General features: G+C 56.6%; 1 long non-coding RNA gene across 4 annotated transcripts in view; it reads right to left on the bottom strand.

Moving 5' to 3' along the window:
• Nucleotides 1-5,007: 5,007 nt before the first annotated feature.
• The window catches only part of LOC149449307 (uncharacterized), a 68,019-nt gene continuing 53,117 nt past the window's right edge, over nucleotides 5,008-19,909 (bottom strand). For 2 of the 4 annotated variants that reach the window (XR_016315431.1, XR_016315430.1), the window contains exons 2-3: nucleotides 7,497-7,589; nucleotides 5,008-5,244 (exon numbers count right to left, since the gene is read on the bottom strand). This is a non-coding gene — a long non-coding RNA (uncharacterized LOC149449307). Of the gene's footprint in view, nucleotides 5,245-7,496; nucleotides 7,590-8,425; nucleotides 8,554-8,706; nucleotides 8,860-19,909 lie in introns of those variants that run through there. The other 2 variants (XR_016315428.1, XR_016315429.1) reach the window with 2 other exon arrangements.

Here is a 19,909-nt window from a genome sequence, read left to right as displayed (position 1 = left end):
TGTAGCTTTTGTTCCTAAGACTTTCATTAGGGCGTGTTCATTTTTGCAACATGGTCTTGAATGAATGTTAGGAAAAATACTTTTTTGTGAGTGCAAATGAACAAATCTTGTCTGCAATCAATGGCCAGCATTTGTGGGAGGATTTTGTAGTATAGTGTCACAGAAAATGTGGATTCTGAAAGGAAAGTGAAGGTTTTCTGACAAATCTGATGGGGTGGACTCATTTATGCTAAGCTCTGTATATCCCATACCTGGCTGATACCCCTGGAACCTGTAGACATCGCTACTTCACCGTTCTCCACTTGCTTCTGGATCTCATGCTGAGTAGTTGCCCTGCAGCATTCTGAACACAGGATGGTGACCAATCACCTATTCTGATTGGAAAGGTGGCGTGATGACGTCACACTCCCCATCTCATCCAGAGAACATTTTACATTTAAGAAAATGCAAAGCATTCTCTACATGACACCCAATTGAAATATTCTCGGATTGGAAGTGGTGGAAAGGCAGTGTGGCAACATCATGCTCCCCACCTCATCCAATCAGAGAACGCTTTGCATTAAGTAAATGAAAAGTATCCTCTGAATGGCACCCATGCTGAGCGACCAACCTACTGTGACCCATGCTCCCCACCTCATCCGACCAGAAAATGCTTTGCATTTATTAAGTAAATGCAAAACATTCTCTAGATGGCACCTGTGCAAAATGTTCTCCGATTGGAAGTGCAGGAAAGGTGGCGTGAAGATGTCATGCTCCCCACCTCATCTAGAAAATACTTTGCATTTAAGAAAATGCAAAAGCATTCTCTACATGACACGTGTTCAAAATATTCTCTGATTTGAAGTGGTAGAAAGGAGGCGTGGTGACGTTGCACTCCCCCCCTCATCCAATCATACAAAGCTTTGCATTTATTAAGTAAAGGCAAAGCATCCTCTGTATGGCACTTGTGCTGAGCGGCTGACCTACTGTGTTCAGTATGCAGCAGATTAGATGCTCAACACAATCTAGAAGCAAATAGAGATCATTTGGGTAGCGGCGCCCATTTACTGAACATTCAAGAGGTCTGTGGAGTAAAGTGAGGATACAGATTGGATCCCCCCAATCCTATACACTGTAGAACAACAGATTACATACATAGGTAACACTTAAAGGAATAGTCTGCTTTTTATTTATATACACGATTATTGCCTAAAGTATTGGCCCCGCCCTCCCAATCATGTGATTCAGGTGTTCCAATCCCCTCCATATTATGTGATTCAGGTGTTCCAATCCCCTCCATATCATGTGATTCAGGTGTTCCAATCCCCTCCATGGCCCCAGGTGTATACAATCAAGCCCCTAGGCATGCAGACTGCTTCTACAAACATTGGTGAAAGAATGGGTCGCTCTCAGGAGCTCAGTGGCTCCAAGCGTGGTCCCGTGATAGGTGGCCACCTGGGCAATAAGTCCATCCGTGACATTTCCTGGCTACTAAATATTCCACGCTCAACTGTTAGTGGGATTATAACAAAGTGGAAGCCACTGGGAACAACAGCCACTCAGCCACCAAGTGGTAGGCCACGTCACATGACAGGGCGGGGTCAGTGCATGCTGAAGCGCACAGTGCGCAGAAGTCGCCAACTGTCTGCAGAGTCAATAGCTAAAGACCTCCAAACTTGGTGTGGCCTTCAGATGAGCCCAACAACAGTGCGTAGAGAGCTTCATGGAATGGGTTTCCATGGCCGAGCAGCTGCATCCAAGCCTTCCATCACCAAGTGCAATGCAAAGCGTCAGATGTCGTGGTGTAAAGCAGGCCGCCACTGGACTCGAGCATGGAGACGTGTTCTCTGGAGTAACCAATCACACTTCTCTGTCTGGCAATCCAATGGACGTGTCTGGGTTTGGTGGTTGCCAGGAGAACGGTACTTGCCTGACTGTATTATTGCCAAGTGTAAAGTTTGGTGGAGGGGGGATTATGGTGTGGGGTTGTTTTTCAGGGGGTGGGCTTGGCCCCCTAGTTCCAGTAAAGGGAACTCTTAAGGCGACATTTTGGACAATTTCATGCTCCCAACTTTGTGGGAAGAGTTTGGGGATGGCCCCTTCCTGTTCCAACATGACTGCCCACCAGTGCACAAAGCAAGGTCCATAAAGACATGGAGGAGCCAGTTTGGGGTGGAGGAACCTGACTGTCCTGCACAGAGTCCTGACCTCAACCCCACAGAACACCTTTGGGATGAATTAGAGCGGAGACTGCGAGCCAGGCCTCCTCCCCCGACATCAGTGCCTGACCTGACAAATGTGCTTCTGGAAGAATGGTCCAACCTTCCCATAGACACCCTCCTAAACCTTGTGGACGGCCTTCCCAGAAGAGGTGAAGCTGCTATAGCTGCAAAGGGCGGGGCCAACTCAATATTGAACCCTACGGACTAAGACTGGGGGGCCATTAAAGGTCATGTGTGTGGAAAGGGCGGGGCCAACTCAATATTGAACCCTACGGACTAAGACTGGGGGGCCATTAAAGGTCATGTGTGTGGAAAGGGCGGGGCCAACTCAATATTGAACCCTACGGACCAAGACTGGGGGGCCATTAAAGTTCATATGTGTGGAAAGGGTGGGGCCAACGCAATATTGAACCCTATGGACTAAGACTGGGAGGCCGTTACTGGTCATGTGTGTGGAAAGGGCGGGGCCAACGCAATATTGAACCCTACGGACTAGAACGCCATTAAAAGTCATGTGTGTGGGAATGCAGGAGGCCCAATACTTGGGGCAATATAGTGTGTATATATATATATACACACCACTCATGGTCAATGAGATACTACTATTTTGCACTGAAGCCTGCAGAGCATTGCACCCTTCATCAGGTGGGCAGTAAAAACAAGCAACTGATTAACATTAAAGCCTGGCCAGTTTTAGTAAATCCCCCCCCCCCCTCCCCATCTATAGGCACTTACTCCAGCATCAGCTGCACTTTATTTCTCTAGGCTGGGTTTGTGCTCGTGGTGGAACAATACTGCAAAATCTGTAATGGCTTGTACTCTCCACCAGGGGGTGCATGTGACAGGGTGACAACATGGGCGCACCTGTCAGAGGCAGTAGTCACACCTCACAGCAGGTACCTGCCTTCATGGTCTTCAGTTTTAAAGCTGTAAATATACTGTACATGCACAAAAGCCATCTTGGTGGCTTAGCGGAAACATGTTTCCTTGAGGACAAGGTGGACAGCGTGACATCACCATTCTGCTTCTCCACCTAGTCCAATCACAGAATGCTTTGCATTCACTTAGAAAATAAATGCCTGTAGTGAGCGACCTCCTGTGTTCACCAAGCCGCAGGGCACGGGACCCGCAAGCTGGAGCTCACGGGAGTAGCGGTGCGTACTACTATGATTTCCAGATTCCAGGGGGATGTCACAGGTATAGGAGTCCATTAAGGGACAAAGGACATCATATACTATCAGGTTATACTGCCATCTACAGGAGCGTTGGAAACTGGCAAATAAAAATTCTGTAGGCCAGCCCAGGCAAACCCCTCCCACTCCCAGCATACCTCAGTTTGCAGCAAGTGGTATCATCCCGTGGCCCTCAATGGACCCCAAGAAAAGGATTTTATATTGAGCACAAAAATTCCTCTCTTGTCCATTGGGGGGCACTGGAGTGTTAGGACATCCACAAGCCAACCAACCGAGGGAGAGTGGGCAACTGGTGACCAAAGCCGAAGAAACAGATTAGACTTCCAAAAGAAAAAAAGAAAAAGGAATGCTGGGTAGAGGTGGGTAACATCCTACATATCTCCAATCCTCCTGTAGGCGGCGGTATAGGACTTCCTTCCAATCCTCCTGTAGGCGGCGGTAGAGGACATCCTTCCAATCCTCCTGTAGGCAGCGGTAGAGGACTTCCTTCCAATCCTCCTGTAGGTGGCGGTAGAGGACATCCTTCCAATCCTCCTGTAGGCGGCGGTAGAGGACATCCCTCCAATCCTCCTGTAGGCGGCGGTAGAGGACTTCCTTCCAATCCTCCTGTAGGCAGCGGTATAGGACATCCTTCCAATCCTCCTGTAGGCGGCGGTAGAGGACTTCCTTCCAATCCTCCTGTAGGCGACGGTATAGGACATCCTTCCAATCCTCCTGTAGGCGGTGGTAGAGGACTTCCTTCCAATCCTCCTGTAGGCGGCGGTAGAGGACTTCCTTCCAATCCTCCTGTAGGCGGCGGTATAGGACATCCTTCCAATCCTCCTGTAGGCGGTGGTAGAGGACTTCCTTCCAATCCTCCTGTAGGCGGCGGTGTAGGACTTCCCTCCAATCCTCCTGTAGGTGGCGGTAGAGGACTTCCCTCCAATCCTCCTGTAGGCGGCGGTGTAGGACTTCCCTCCAATCCTCCTGTAGGTGGCAGTAGAGGACTTCCCTCCAATCCTCCTGTAGGCGGCGGTGTAGAACTTCCCTCCAATCCTCCTGTAGGTGGCGGTATAGGACTTCCCTCCAATCCTCCTGTAGGCAGCGGTGTAGGACTTCCCTCCAATCCTCCTGTAGGCGGCGGTATGACTTCCTTCCAATCCTGTAGGTCGCGGTATAGGACTTCCCTCCAATCCTCCTGTAGGCGGTGGTATGACTTCCTTCCAATCCTGTAGGTGGCGGTATAAGACTTCCCTCCAATCCTCCTGTAGGCGTCAGTAGAGGACTTCCTTCCAATCCTACAACTAAGACAATCACCAGCACTTGCTCCACCCTACGCGTTTCGGCCCTCATCAGGGGCTCACTATTAGGCAGGACCACTGGTTTTGATTAATGTAACTTTATTTAATGAGAATATCAAATCAGAAGAGCACATTTCATCCTTCAGTCTCTTCTGATCTGACGTTTCTTTGTATCTCACTGACACGTGTCTGAAACATGTGACTGTTCAGCCCCCTCCCAAACCCCCAGGGTCTGAAACATGTGACTGTTCAGCCCCCTCCCCCACCCCCAGGGTCTGAAACATGACACTACCAAAGATTCTGTGAATGAAAGGAAAAAATACAGACACCTCGGCCTGTCAGCGGTGCTGAAACTCCGCCTGTCTGCCTGATCTGAACATTCAGCTGGTGTGCAGGCGGGTCCGGCAGTTTATTGTAGACAGATATCACATGACATATGTACAATAATCAATGGAAGCAAACATGGTACGAGATGACAAATCCTGGGTGACACCCACAGGACGATCAGTGACCGGAGGCCCCCAGGGCGTCAGAGAGGGAGACGATCTGCTGCTGGAACTGCGACCAAACCTGCAAGACAGAACATCGATCATGTCACTGAGAGCCAAGAGATCCTCCCTGTCGGTGACACCCTGCAGATTGATTGTGTTCTGGGTGTCACCCTGCAGGAAGAGGACAGATTTGTGTTCTGGGTGTCACCCTGCAGGAAGAGGACAGATTTGTGTTCTGGGTGTCACCCTGCAGGAGGAGGACAGATTTGTGTTCTGGGTGTCACCCTGCAGGAGGAGGACAGATTTGTGTTATGGGTGTCACCCTGCAGGAGGAGGAGGACAGATTTGTGTTCTGGGTGTCACCCTGCAGGAGGAGGACAGATTTGTGTTATGGGTGTCACCCTGCAGGAGGAGGACAGATTTGTGTTATGGGTGTCACCCTGCAGGAGGAGGACAGATCTGAATTATGGGTGTCACCCTGCAGGAAGAGGACAGATTTGTGTTGTGGGTGTCACCCTGCAGGAGGAGGAGGACAGATTTGTGTTGTGGGTGTCACCCTGCAGGAGGAGGAGGACAGATTTGTGTTCTGGGTGTCACCCTGCAGGAGGAGGAGGACAGATTTGTGTTCTGGGTGTCACCCTGCAGGAGGAGAAGGACAGATTTGTGTTCTGGGTGTCACCCTGCAGGAGGAGGAGGACAGATTTGTGTTCTGGGTGTCACCCTGCAGGAGGAGGACAGATTTGTGTTCTGGGTGTCACCCTGCAGGAGGAGGAGGACAGATTTGTGTTCTGGGTGTCACCCTGCAGGAGGAGAAGGACAGGTTTGTGTTATGGGTGTCACCCTGCAGGAAAAGGACAGATTTGTGTTCTGGGTGTCACCCTGCAGGAGGAGGACAGATCTGAGTTATGGGTGTCACCCTGCAGGAAGAGGACAGATTTGTGTTCTAGATGTCACCCTTCAACAGGAGGAGGACAGATTTGTGTTCTGGGTGTCACCCTGCAGGAGGAGGAGGACAGATTTGTGTTCTGGGTGTCACCCTGCAGGAGGAGGACAGATTTGTGTTCTGGGTGTCACCCTGCAGGAGGAGGAGGACAGATTTGTGTTCTGGGTGTCACCCTGCAGGAGGAGGACAGATTTGTGTTATGGGTGTCACCCTGCAGGAAGAGGACAGATCTGAGTTATGGGTGTCACCCTGCAGGAAGAGGACAGATCTGAGTTATGGGTGTCACCCTGCAGGAAGAGGACAGATCTGAGTTATGGGTGTCACCCTGCAGGAAGAGGACAGATTTGTGTTATGGGTGTCACCCTGCAGGAAGAGGACAGATTTGTGTTATGGGTGTCACCCTGCAGGAAGAGGACAGATTTGTGTTATGGGTGTCACCCTGCAGGAGGAGGACAGATTTGTGTTCTGGGTGTCACCCTGCAGGGAGAGGACAGATTTGTGTTATGGGTGTCACCCTGCAGGAAGAGGACAGATTTGTGTTCTGGGTGTCACCCTGCAGGAAGAGGACAGATTTGTGTTATGGGTGTCACCCTGCAGGAAGAGGACAGATTTGTATTATGGGTGTCACCCTGCAGGAAGAGGACAGATCTGACTTATGGGTGTCACCCTGCAGGAAGAGGACAGATTTGTGTTATGGGTGTCACCGTGCAGGAAGAGGACAGATTTGTGTTATGGGTGTCACCGTGCAGGAAGAGGACAGATTTGTGTTATGGGTGTCACCCTGCAGGAAGAGGACAGATTTGTGTTATGGGTGTCACCCTGCAGGAAGAGGACAGATTTGTGTTATGGGTGTCAGCCTGCAGGAAGAGGACAGACTTGTGTTATCGGTGTCATCCTGCAGGAAGAAGACAGACTTGTGTTATCGGTGTCATCCTGCAGGAAGAGGACAGACTTGTGTTATGGGTGTCACCCTGCAGGAAGATGACAGACTTGTGTTATGGGTGTCACCCTGCAGGAAGATGACAGACTTGTGTTATCGGTGTCATCGTGCAGGAAGAGGACAGACTTGTGTTATGGGTGTCACCCTGCAGGAAGATGACAGACTTGTGTTATCGGTGTCATCGTGCAGGAAGAGGACAGATTTGTGTTATGGGTGTCACCCTGCAGGAAGAGGACAGACTTGTGTTATGGGTGTCACCCTGCAGGAAGAGGACAGATTTGTGTTATGGGTGTCACCCTGCAGGAAGATGACAGACTTGTGTTATGGGTGTCACCCTGCAGGAAGAGGACAGATTTGTGTTATGGGTGTCACCCTGCAGGAAGAGGACAGATTTGTGTTATGGGTGTCACCCTGCAGGAAGATGACAGACTTGTGTTATGGGTGTCACCTGCTCCAGTTGCTGGGTCTCCCCAGTCCTCTGTCCCCAGGTCTCCAGGTTGTGGTTGAGTTGGCTCAGTAGTTGGGTGGCCTCCTGCAGATCCTGGGAGAGAACAGAGAAATGATTGGATGGGATCTGGGGTAACAGATCCCCCGTGTACAGATGGAGCGGGTATACATGTTGGCCATGGGGCCCTCTGACCCTTGTCACCTAACAATCACCCTGCTATCAATACACCACAGCCAGGATCCACAGCGCACTTCACAGGGGCAGGGGGCGTGTGCACTTCCTGGGGCCTGTGGGTGTGTCTAGGAACTAGTTTCATGAGTCAGAACAGGAGTTCTCAGATCACCACCACAAAGGTGAGGGAGGAAGTGGTCACACCGATCAGACACGCCCCCTTTCTGGTCTGACACCCCCCCACTCAGTAGATGTGTGATATGTTGGATGTGTAGAGGACACATTATAATGAAAATATTTCTATCCTCCCTGATCCATGTCCTCCTTCCAGGGGTGTAGGTAAGGGAGGGGTCAGGGGGGTCCAAACGTCCCCAGAACACAGCAGCAGTCAGGCAGGCGGAGTAACATCGCAGTGTGATGTCACAGTAACCGCCTACTGTTAGTCCCGCCCACCACGCTCTATATTTGGTGCCCAATGCCGCTCGGGAGTGTCTGATGAAGTGCCGGTAATGGCGGGAGCGTTCTGCCAGATACCCGCCGTATACGGCTACACAGTGACAGTATACAGGGGGCACCGATCACACGGCTGTTCATGGCCGGATCGCAGAGGAAGGCGTGCCGTGTTCCCGCGTACTTCACCACTATTCCGCCCAATCGTGGGAGCAGGAGGCGGATCTTTCCAGGGGTGACCCCACCCCCACAGAGCTAAAGCCACAAACTGGAGAAAATATGTACAGCCTGCCCCCCCTACAGGCTACCTGTGTATAGGCAGTGCAGTCAGCACGCCATCTGAACACCGGTTTAAGCACAGACAACCAGAAATAAAACCCTCCCATTGCCCCGCCCCCTAATATTTTCTCTACGTTTGTTGGAGGGATCGCAATACAATCTACACGGATCAGATCGTACGTTGGATCCCACACAGGAGGAGGGGCTCGCTCTCAGCCAATCAGAATGCATCGAACAGCCAGCGCTCTGCTATGGCGCTGACTCAGCAGCCCTGTGATTGGCCCGTCTCGGTGCAGGTCACGTGACTCACAGCCTGAATCCGCTGCGCCAACCTCTCCCGCTGCCGCTCAAACTCAGCGCGATCCATCGCTCCCATCATCACCCGCGGCCGGATATACGTCACGCCGAGCGCCGCAACTGCCGCCATTGCTATTGAGGGCAAAGCGTTCCCTTCTTATACAGAACACGAGGCCCGTCCGCCATTGTTACCGAGGAGAAAGAGCTTCTCCCACACATTGGACGTATGACCCCTCACCCATTGTTACTGAGGGCAAAAAAGCTTCACTTCATATTATATAGAAAACGCGGGATACCCTCCGCTATGTTTACTGGAGGCAAACGATCACCCTCACGTATAGAACTCAGATCCTGTTCCGTCTTTTTTGATAAGGGCAAACTGCTTTATTTTTCCGTACAAAACGTGTCTCACCGGCATTTTTACTGAGGGCAAGATCTTCGATTAACTATGTACCACGTGTCCCTCCACCAGCAACGGGGCTCCTGTCATTGTGCGGTATACCGGCTCCACCTACAGGAGACTCTGTGTACTGCACTCCACCTGTCACCGTGCGGAATACTGGCTCCACCTACAGGAGACTCTGTGTACTGCGCCCCCCACCTGTCACCGCGCCGAATATCGGCTCCACCTACAGGAGACTCTGTGTACTGCACCCCCCGCCTGTCACCGCGCTGTATACCGGCTCCACCTACAGGAGACTCTGTGTACTGCACTCCACCTGTCACCGTGCGGAATACTGGCTCCACCTACAGGAGACTCTGTGTACTGCGCCCACCGCCTGTCACCGCGCAGAATACCGGCTCCACTTACAGGAGACTCTGTGTACTGCGCCCCCCGCCTGTGTCCGTGCCTGATAACGGCTCCACCTACAGGAGACTCTGTGTACTGCACCCCCCCTGCCTGTCACCGTGCCGTATACCGGCTCCACCTACAGGAGATTCTTTGTACTGTGCCCCCCGCCTGTCACCGTGCCGTATATCGGCTCCACCTACAGGAGACTTTGTGTACTGCACTCCCTCCGCCTGTCACTGTGCCGTATACCGGCTCCACCTACAGGAGACTCTGTGTACTGCGCCCCCGTCTATGTCCGTGCCTGATACCGGCTCCACTTACAGGAGACTCTGTGTACTGCGCCCCCGCCTGTCACCGTGCCGTATACCTGCTCCACCTACAGGAGAGTATGTGTACTGCAGGGGGCATGTCACCGTGCCGTATACCGGCTCCACCTACAGGAGACTCTGTGTACTGCACTCCCCCCGCCTGTCACCGCGCCGTATATCGGCTCCACCTACAGGGGACTCTGTGTACTGTGCCCCCCGCCTGTCACCGCGCCGTATACCGGCTCCACCTACAGGAGACTCTGTGTACTGCTCCCCCCGCCTGTCACCGTGCCGTATACCGGCTCCACCTACAGGAGACTCTCTGTACTGCGCCCCCTGCCTGTCATCGTGCCGTATACCGGCTCCACCTACAGGAGAGTATGTGTACAGCGGGGGGCCTGTCACCGTGCCGTATACCGGCTCCACCTACAGGAGACTCTGTGTACTGCGCCCCCGTCTATGTCCGTGCCTGATACCCGCTCAACCTACAGGGGACTCTGTGTACTGCGCCCATCGACTGTCACCGCGCCTGATACCGGCTCCACCTACAGGAGACTCTGTGTACTGCTCCCCCCGCCTGTCACCGTGCCGTATACCAGCTCCACCTACAGGAGAGTATGTGTACTGCGGGGGGCCTGTCACCGTGCTGTATACCGGCTCCACCTACAGGAGACTTTGTGTACTGCACTCCCCCCGCCTGTCACCGCGCCGTATACCAGCTCCACCTACAGGAGACTTTGTGTACTGCACTCCCCGCCTGTCACCGTGCCGTATACCAGCTCCACCTACAGGAGAGTATGTGTACTGCGCCCCCGTCTATGTCCGTGCCTGATACCGGCTCAACCTACAGGGGACTCTGTGTACTGCGCCCATCGACTGTCACCGCGCCTGATACCGGCTCCACCTACAGGAGACTCTGTGTACTGCGCCTCCCGCCTGTGTCCGTGCCTGATACCGGCTCCACTAACAGGAGACTTTGTGTACCACCCTGTCACCGTGCCGTATACCGGCTCTGCCTACAGGAGACTCTGTGTACTGCGCCCCCTGCCTGTCACCGTGCCGTATACCGGCTCCACCTACAGGAGAGTATGTGTACTGCGGGGGGCCTGTCACCGTGCCGTATACCTACAGGAGACTCTGTGTACTGTGCCCCCCGCCTGTTACCATGCCGTATACCGGCTCAACCTACAGGAGACTCTGTGTACTGCGCCCCCCGCCTGTTACCATGCCGTATACCAGCTCCACCTTCAGGAGAGTATGTGTACTGCGGGGGGCTTGTCAGCATGCCGTATACCGGCTCCACCTACAGGAGACTCTGTGTACTGCCCCCCCCGCCTGTCACCGTGCCTTATACCGGCTCCACCTACAGGAGACTCTGTGTACTGCTCCCACCGGCCTGTCACCATGCCGTATACCGGCTCCACCTACAAGAGACTCTGTGTACTGCGCCCCCCGCCTGTGTCCGTGCCTGATACCGGCTCCACCTACAGGAGACTTTGTGTACAGCCCTGTCACTGTGCCATATACCGGCTCCACCTACAGGAGACTCTGTATACTGCGCCCCCCGCCTGTCACCGTGCCGTATACCGGCACCACCTACAAGAGACTCTGTGTACTGCGCCTCCCGCCTGTTACCATGCCGTATACCGGCTCCACCTACAGGAGACTCTGTGTACTGCGCCCCCCGCCTGTTACCGTGCCGTATACCGGCTCCCCCTACAGGAGAGTATGTGTACTGCGGGGGGCCTGTCAGCATGCCGTATACTTGCTCCACCTACAGGAGACTCTGTGTACTGCCCCCCCCTGCCTGTCACCGTGCCTTATACCGGCTCCACCTACAGAAGACTCTGTGTACTGCGCCCACCGGCCTGTCACCAAGCCTGATACAGGCTCCACCTACAGGAGACTCTGTGTACTGCGCCCCCGTCTATGTCCGTGCCTGATACCGGCTCAACCTACAGGGGACTCTGTGTACTGCGCCCATCGACTGTTACCGTGCCTGATACCGGCTCCACTTACAGGAGACTCTGTGTACTGCGCCCATCGACTGTCACCGCGCCTGATACCGGCTCCGCCTACAGGAGACTCTGTGTACTGCGCCCCTCGCCTGTCACCGTGCTGTATACCGGCTCCACCTACAGGAGATTCTTTGTACTGTGCCCCCCGCCTGTCACTGCGCCGTATATCGGCTCCACCTACAGGAGACTTTGTGTACTGCACTCCCCCCGCCTGACACCGTGCCGTATACCGGCTCCACCTACAGGAGACTCTGTGTACTGCTCCCACCGGCCTGTCACCGTGCCGTATACCGGCTCCACCTACAAGAGACTCTGTGTACTGCGCCCCCCGCCTGTGTCCGTGCCGTATACCGGCTCCACCTACAGGAGACACTGTATACTGCGCCCACCGGCCTGTCACCGCGCCGTATACCGGCTCCACATACAGGAGACTCTGTGTACTGCGCCCCCCGCCTGTTACCATGCCGTATACCGGCTCCACCTACAGGAGACTCTGTGTACTGCGACCCCCGCCTGTTACCGTGCCGTATACCGGCTCCACCTACAGGAGACTCTGTGTACTGCGCCCCCCGCCTGTCACCGTGCCGTATACCGGCTCAACCTACAGGAGAGTATGTGTACTGTGGGGGGCCTGTCAGCATGCCGTATACCGGCTCCACCTACAGGAGACTCTGTGTACTGCCCCCCCCCCCTGTCACCGTGCCTTATACCGGATCCACCTACAGGAGACTCTGTGTACTGCGCCCCCCGCCTGTCACCTCACCGTATACCGGTTCCACCTACAGGAGACTCTGTGTACTACGCCCCCTGCCTGTCACCGTGCCGTATACTGGCTCCACCTACAGGAGACTCTGTGTACTGCGCCCCCCGGCCTGTCACCGCGCCGTATACCGGCTCCACCTACAGGAGACACTGTGTACTGTGCCCCCCGCCTGTCACTGTGCCGTATACCGGCTCCACCTACAGGAGACTCTGTGTACTGCTCCCCCCGCCTGTCACCGTGCCGTATACCGGCTCCACCTACAGGAGACTCTGTGTACTGCGCCCCCTGCCTGTCATCGTGCCGTATACCGGCTCCACCTACAGGAGAGTATGTGTACTGCGGGGGGCCTGTCACCGTGCCGTATACCGGCTCCACCTACAGGAGACTATGTGTACTGCGCCCCCGTCTATGTCCGTGCCTGATACCCGCTCAACCTACAGGGGACTCTGTGTACTGCGCCCATCGACTGTCACCGTGCCTGATACCGGCTCCAACTACAGGAGACTCTGTGTACTGCGCCCATCGACTGTCACCGCGCCTGATACCGGCTCCACCTACAGGAGACTCTGTGTACTGCTCCCCCCGCCTGTCACCGTGCCGTATACCAGCTCCACCTACAGGAGACTCTGTGTACTGCGCCCATCGACTGTCACCGCGCCTGATACCGGCTCCACCTACAGGAGACTCTGTGTACTGCTCCCCCCGCCTGTCACCGTGCCGTATACCAGCTCCACCTACAGGAGAGTATGTGTACTGCGCCCCCCGCCTGTCACTGTGCCGTATACCAGCTCCACCTACAGGAGAGTATGTGTACTGCGGGGGGCCCGTCACCGTGCTGTATACCGGCTCCACCTACAGGAGACTTTGTGTACTGCACTCCCCCCGCCTGTCACCGCGCCGTATACCAGCTCCACCTACAGGAGACTTTGTGTACTGCACTCCCCCCGCCTGTCACCGCGCCATATACCGGCTCCACCTACAGGAGATTCTTTGTACTGTGCCCCCCGCCTGTCCCCGCGCCGTATATCGGTTCCACCTACAGGAGACTTTGTGTACTGCACTCCCCCCGCCTGTCACCGCGCCGTATACCGGCTCCACCTACAGGAGACTCTGTGTACTGTGCCCCCCGCCTGTCACCGCGCCGAATACCGGCTCCACCTACAGGAGACTCTGTGTACTGCGCCCCCCGCCTGTCACCGTGCCGTATACCGGCTCCACCTACAGGAGATTCTGTGTACTGAGCCCCCCGCCTGTTACCATGCCGTATACCAGCTCCACCTACAGGAGAGTATGTGTACTGCGCCCCCGTCTATGTCCGTGCCTGATACCGGCTCAACCTACAGGGGACTCTGTGTACTGCGCCCATCGACTGTCACCGCGCCTGATACCGGCTCCACCTACAGGAGACTCTGTGTACTGCGCCTCCCGCCTGTGTCCGTGCCTGATACCGGCTCCACTAACAGGAGACTTTGTGTACCGCCCTGTCACCGTGCCGTATACCGGCTCTGCCTACAGGAGACTCTGTGTACTGCGCCCCCCGCCTGTCACCGTGCCGTACACCGGCTCCACCTACAGGAGACTCTGTGTACTGCGGGGGGCCTGTCAGCATGCCGTATACCGGCTCCACCTACAGGAGACTCTGTGTACTGTGCCCCCCGCCTGTGTCCGTGCCTTATACCGGCTCCACCTACAGGAGACTCTGTGTACTGCTCCCACCGGCCTGTCACCGTGCCGTATACCGGCTCCACCTACAGGAGACTCTGTATACTGCGCCCCCCGCCTGTCACCGTGCCGTATACCGGCTCCACCTACAAGAGACTCTGTGTACTGCGCCTCCCGCCTGTGTCCGTGCCGTATACCGGCTTCACCTACAGGAGACTCTGTGTACTGCGCCCCCCGCCTGTTACCATGCCGTATACCGGCTCCACCTACAGGAGACTCTGTGTACTGCGCCCCCTGCCTGTTACCGTGCCGTATACCGGCTCCACCTACAGGAGAGTATGTGTACTGCGGGGGGCCTGTCAGCATGCCGTATACTTGCTCCACCTACAGGAGACTCTGTGTACTGCCCCCCCCTGCCTGTCACCGTGCCTTATACCGGCTCCACCTACAGAAGACTCTGTGTACTGCGCCCACCGGCCTGTCACCAAGCCTGATACAGGCTCCACCTACAGGAGACTCTGTGTACTGCGCCCCCGTCTATGTCCGTGCCTGATACCGGCTCTACCTACAGGAGACTCTGTGTACTGCGCCCATCGACTGTCACCGCGCCTGATACCGGCTCCACCTACAGGAGACTCTGTGTACTGCAACCCCCGCCTGTTACCGTGCCGTATACCGGCTCCACCTACAGGAGACTCTGTGTACTGCGCCCCCCCGCCTGTCACCGTGCCCTATACCGGCTCAACCTACAGGAGAGTATGTGTACTGTGGGGGGCCTGTCAGCATGCCGTATACCGGCTCCACCTACAGTAGACTCTGTGTACTGCCCCCCCGCCTGTCACCGTGCCTTATACCGGCTCCACCTACAGGAGACTCTGTGTACTGCGCCCCCCGCCTGTCACCTCACCGTATACCGGTTCCACCTACAGGAGACTCTGTGTACTACGCCCCCTGCCTGTCACCGTGCCGTATACCGGCTCCACCTACAGGAGACTCTGTATACTGCGCCCCCCGGCCTGTCACCGCGCCGTATACCGGCTCCACCTACAGGAGACTCTGTGTACTGCGCCCCCGGCCTGTCATCGTGCCGTATACCGGCTCCACCTACAGGAGAGTATGTGTACTGCGAGGGGCCTGTCACCGTCCCGTATACCGGCTCCACCTACAGGAGACTCTGTGTACTGCGCCCCGTCTATGTCCGTGCCTGATACCCGCTCAACCTACAGGGGACTCTGTGTACTGCGCCCATCGACTGTCACCGTGCCTGATACCGGCTCCACCTACAGGAGACTCTGTGTACTGCGCCCATCGACTGTCACCGCGCCTGATACCGGCTCCACCTACAGGAGACTCTGTGTACTGCTCCCCCCGCCTGTCACCGTGCCATATACCAGCTCCACCTACAGGAGAGTATGTGTACTGCGCCCCCCGCCTGTCACCGCGCCATATACCGGCTCCACCTACAGGAGATTCTTTGTACTGTGCCCCCCGCCTGTCACCACGCCGTATATCAGCTCCACCTACAGGAGACTTTGTGTACTGCACTCCCCCCGCCTGTCACCGCGCCGTATACCGGCTCCACCTACAGGAGACTCTGTGTACTGCGCCCCCCGCCTGTCACCGCGCCGAATACCGGCTCTACCTACAGGAGACTCTGTGTACTGCGCCCCCCGCCTGTCACCGAGCCGAATACCGGCTCCACCTACAGGAGACTCTGTGTACTGCGCCCCCCGCCTGTCACCGTGCCGTATACCGGCTCCACCTACAGGAGATTCTGTGTACTGAGCCCCCCGCCTGTTACCGTGCCGTATACCAGCTCCACCTACAGGAGAGTATGTGTACTGCGCCCATCGACTGTCACCGCGCCTGATACCGGCTCCACCTACAGGAGACTCTGTGTACTGCGCCTCCCGCCTGTGTCCGTGCCTGATACCGGCTCCACTAACAGGAGACTTTGTGTACCGCCCTGTCACCGTGCCGTATACCGGCTCTGCCTACAGGAGACTCTGTGTACTGCGCCCCCCGCCTGTCACCGTGCCGTATACCGGCTCCACCTACAGGAGACTCTGTGTACTGCGCCCCCCGCCTGTTACCATGCCGTATACCGGCTCCACCTACAGGAGACTCTGTGTACTGCGCCCCCCGCCTGTTACCATGCCGTATACCGGCTCCACCTGCAGGAGAGTATGTGTACTGCGGGGGGCCTGTCAGCATGCCGTATACCGGCTCCACCTACAGGAGACTCTGTGTACTGCTCCCACCGGCCTGTCACCGTGCCGTATACCGGCTCCACCTACAGGAGACTCTGTGTACTGCGCCCCCTGCCTGTCATCGTGCCGTATACCGGCTCCACCTACAGGAGAGTATGTGTACTGCGAGGGGCCTGTCACCGTGCCGTATACCGGCTCCACCTACAGGAGACTCTGTGTACTGCGCCCCCGTCTATGTCCGTGCCTGATACCCGCTCAACCTACAGGGGACTCTGTGTACTGCGCCCATCGACTGTCACCGTGCCTGATACCGGCTCCACCTACAGGAGACTCTGTGTACTGCGCCCATCGACTGTCACCGCGCCTGATACCGGCTCCACCTACAGGAGACTCTGTGTACTGCTCCCCCCGCCTGTCACCGTGCCATATACCAGCTCCACCTACAGGAGAGTATGTGTACTGCGGGGGGCCTGTCACCGTGCTGTATACCGGCTCCACCTACAGGAGACTTTGTGTACTGCACTCCCCCCGCCTGTCACCGCGCCGTATACCAGCTCCACCTACAGGAGACTTTGTGTACTGCACTCCCCCCGCCTGTCACCGCACCATATACCGGCTCCACCTACAGGAGATTCTTTGTACTGTGCCCCCCGCCTGTCACCACGCCGTATATCAGCTCCACCTACAGGAGACTTTGTGTACTGCACTCCCCCCGCCTGTCACCGCGCCGTATACCGGCTCCACCTACAGGAGACTCTGTGTACTGCGCCCCCCGCCTGTCACCGCGCCGAATACCAGCTCCACCTACAGGAGACTCTGTGTACTGCGCCCCCCGCCTGTCACCGTGCCGTATACCGGCTCCACCTACAGGAGATTCTGTGTACTGAGCCCCCCGCCTGTTACCGTGCCGTATACCAGCTCCACCTACAGGAGAGTATGTGTACTGCGCCCATCGACTGTCACCGCGCCTGATACCGGCTCCACCTACAGGAGACTCTGTGTACTGCGCCTCCCGCCTGTGTCCGTGCCTGATACCGGCTCCACTAACAGGAGACTTTGTGTACCGCCCTGTCACCGTGCCGTATACCGGCTCTGCCTACAGGAGACTCTGTGTACTGCGCCCCCCGCCTGTCACCGTGCCGTATACCGGCTCCACCTACAGGAGACTCTGTGTACTGCGCCCCCCGCCTGTTACCATGCCGTATACCGGCTCCACCTACAGGAGACTCTGTGTACTGCGCCCCCCGCCTGTTACCATGCCGTATACCGGCTCCACCTGCAGGAGAGTATGTGTACTGCGGGGGGCCTGTCAGCATGCCGTATACCGGCTCCACCTACAGGAGACTCTGTGTACTGCTCCCACCGGCCTGTCACCGTGCCGTATACCGGCTCCACCTACAGGAGACTCTGTGTACTGCGCCCCCTGCCTGTCATCGTGCCGTATACCGGCTCCACCTACAGGAGAGTATGTGTACTGCGAGGGGCCTGTCACCGTGCCGTATACCGGCTCCACCTACAGGAGACTCTGTGTACTGCGCCCCCGTCTATGTCCGTGCCTGATACCCGCTCAACCTACAGGGGACTCTGTGTACTGCGCCCATCGACTGTCACCGTGCCTGATACCGGCTCCACCTACAGGAGACTCTGTGTACTGCGCCCATCGACTGTCACCGCGCCTGATACCGGCTCCACCTACAGGAGACTCTGTGTACTGCTCCCCCCGCCTGTCACCGTGCCATATACCAGCTCCACCTACAGGAGAGTATGTGTACTGCGGGGGGCCTGTCACCGTGCTGTATACCGGCTCCACCTACAGGAGACTTTGTGTACTGCACTCCCCCCGCCTGTCACCGCGCCGTATACCAGCTCCACCTACAGGAGACTTTGTGTACTGCACTCCCCCCGCCTGTCACCGCACCATATACCGGCTCCACCTACAGGAGATTCTTTGTACTGTGCCCCCCGCCTGTCACCACGCCGTATATCAGCTCCACCTACAGGAGACTTTGTGTACTGCACTCCCCCCGCCTGTCACCGCGCCGTATACCGGCTCCACCTACAGGAGACTCTGTGTACTGCGCCCCCCGCCTGTCACCGCGCCGAATACCAGCTCCACCTACAGGAGACTCTGTGTACTGCGCCCCCCGCCTGTCACCGTGCCGTATACCGGCTCCACCTACAGGAGATTCTGTGTACTGAGCCCCCCGCCTGTTACCGTGCCGTATACCAGCTCCACCTACAGGAGAGTATGTGTACTGCGCCCATCGACTGTCACCGCGCCTGATACCGGCTCCACCTACAGGAGACTCTGTGTACTGCGCCTCCCGCCTGTGTCCGTGCCTGATACCGGCTCCACTAACAGGAGACTTTGTGTACCGCCCTGTCACCGTGCCGTATACTGGCTCTGCCTACAGGAGACTCTGTGTACTGCGCCCCCCGCCTGTCACCGTGCCGTATACCGGCTCCACCTACAGGAGACTCTGTGTACTGCGCCCCCCGCCTGTTACCATGCCGTATACCGGCTCAACCTACAGGAGACTCTGTGTACTGCGCCCCCCGCCTGTTACCATGCCGTATACCGGCTCCACCTGCATGAGAGTATGTGTACTGCGGGGGGCCTGTCAGCATGCCGTATACCGGCTCCACCTACAGGAGACTCTGTGTACTGCCCCCCCCGCCTGTCACCGTGCCTTTTACCGGCTCCACCTACAGGAGACTCTGTGTACTGCGCCCACCGGACTGTCACCGTGCCGTATACCGGCTCCACCTACAAGAGACTCTGTGTACTGCGCCCCCGGCCTGTGTCCGTGCCTGATACCGGCTCCACCTACAGGAGACTTTGTGTACAGCCCTGTCACTGTGCCGTATACCGGCTCCACCTACAGGAGACTCTGTATACTGCGCCCCCCGCCTGTCACCGTGCCGTATACCGGCTCCACCTACAAGAGACTCTGTGTACTGCGCCTCCCGCCTGTGTCCGTGCCTGATACCGGCTCCACCTACAGGAGACTTTGTGTACCGCCCTGTCACCGTGCCGTATACCGGCTCTGCCTACAGGAGATTCTGTGTACTGCGCCCCCCTCCTGTCACCGTGCCGTATACCGGCTCCTCCTACAGGAGACTCTGTGTACTGCGCCCCCCGCCTGTTACCATGCCGTATACCGGCTCCACCTACAGGAGACTCTGTGTACTGCGCCCCCCGCCTGTTACCGTGCCGTATACCGGCTCCACCTACAGGAGAGTATGTGTACTGCGGGGGGCCTGTCAGCATGCCGTATACTTGCTCCACCTACAGGAGACTCTGTGTACTGCGCCCCCCCTGCCTGTCACCGTGCCTTATACCGGCTCCACCTACAGAAGACTCTGTGTACTGCGCCCACCGGCCTGTCACCAAGCCTGATACCGGCTCAACCTACAGGGGACTCTGTGTACTGCACCCCCTCGCCTGTCACCGTGCCTGAT

The sequence above is a fragment of the Staurois parvus genome, unplaced genomic scaffold, assembly GCF_062004578.1.
Source record: "Staurois parvus isolate SC_StPar_1 unplaced genomic scaffold, SC_StPar_1.0 ptg000633l, whole genome shotgun sequence".
NCBI lineage: Eukaryota > Metazoa > Chordata > Amphibia > Anura > Ranidae > Staurois > Staurois parvus.
This window is presented reverse-complemented; position numbering and strand designations above follow the sequence as displayed.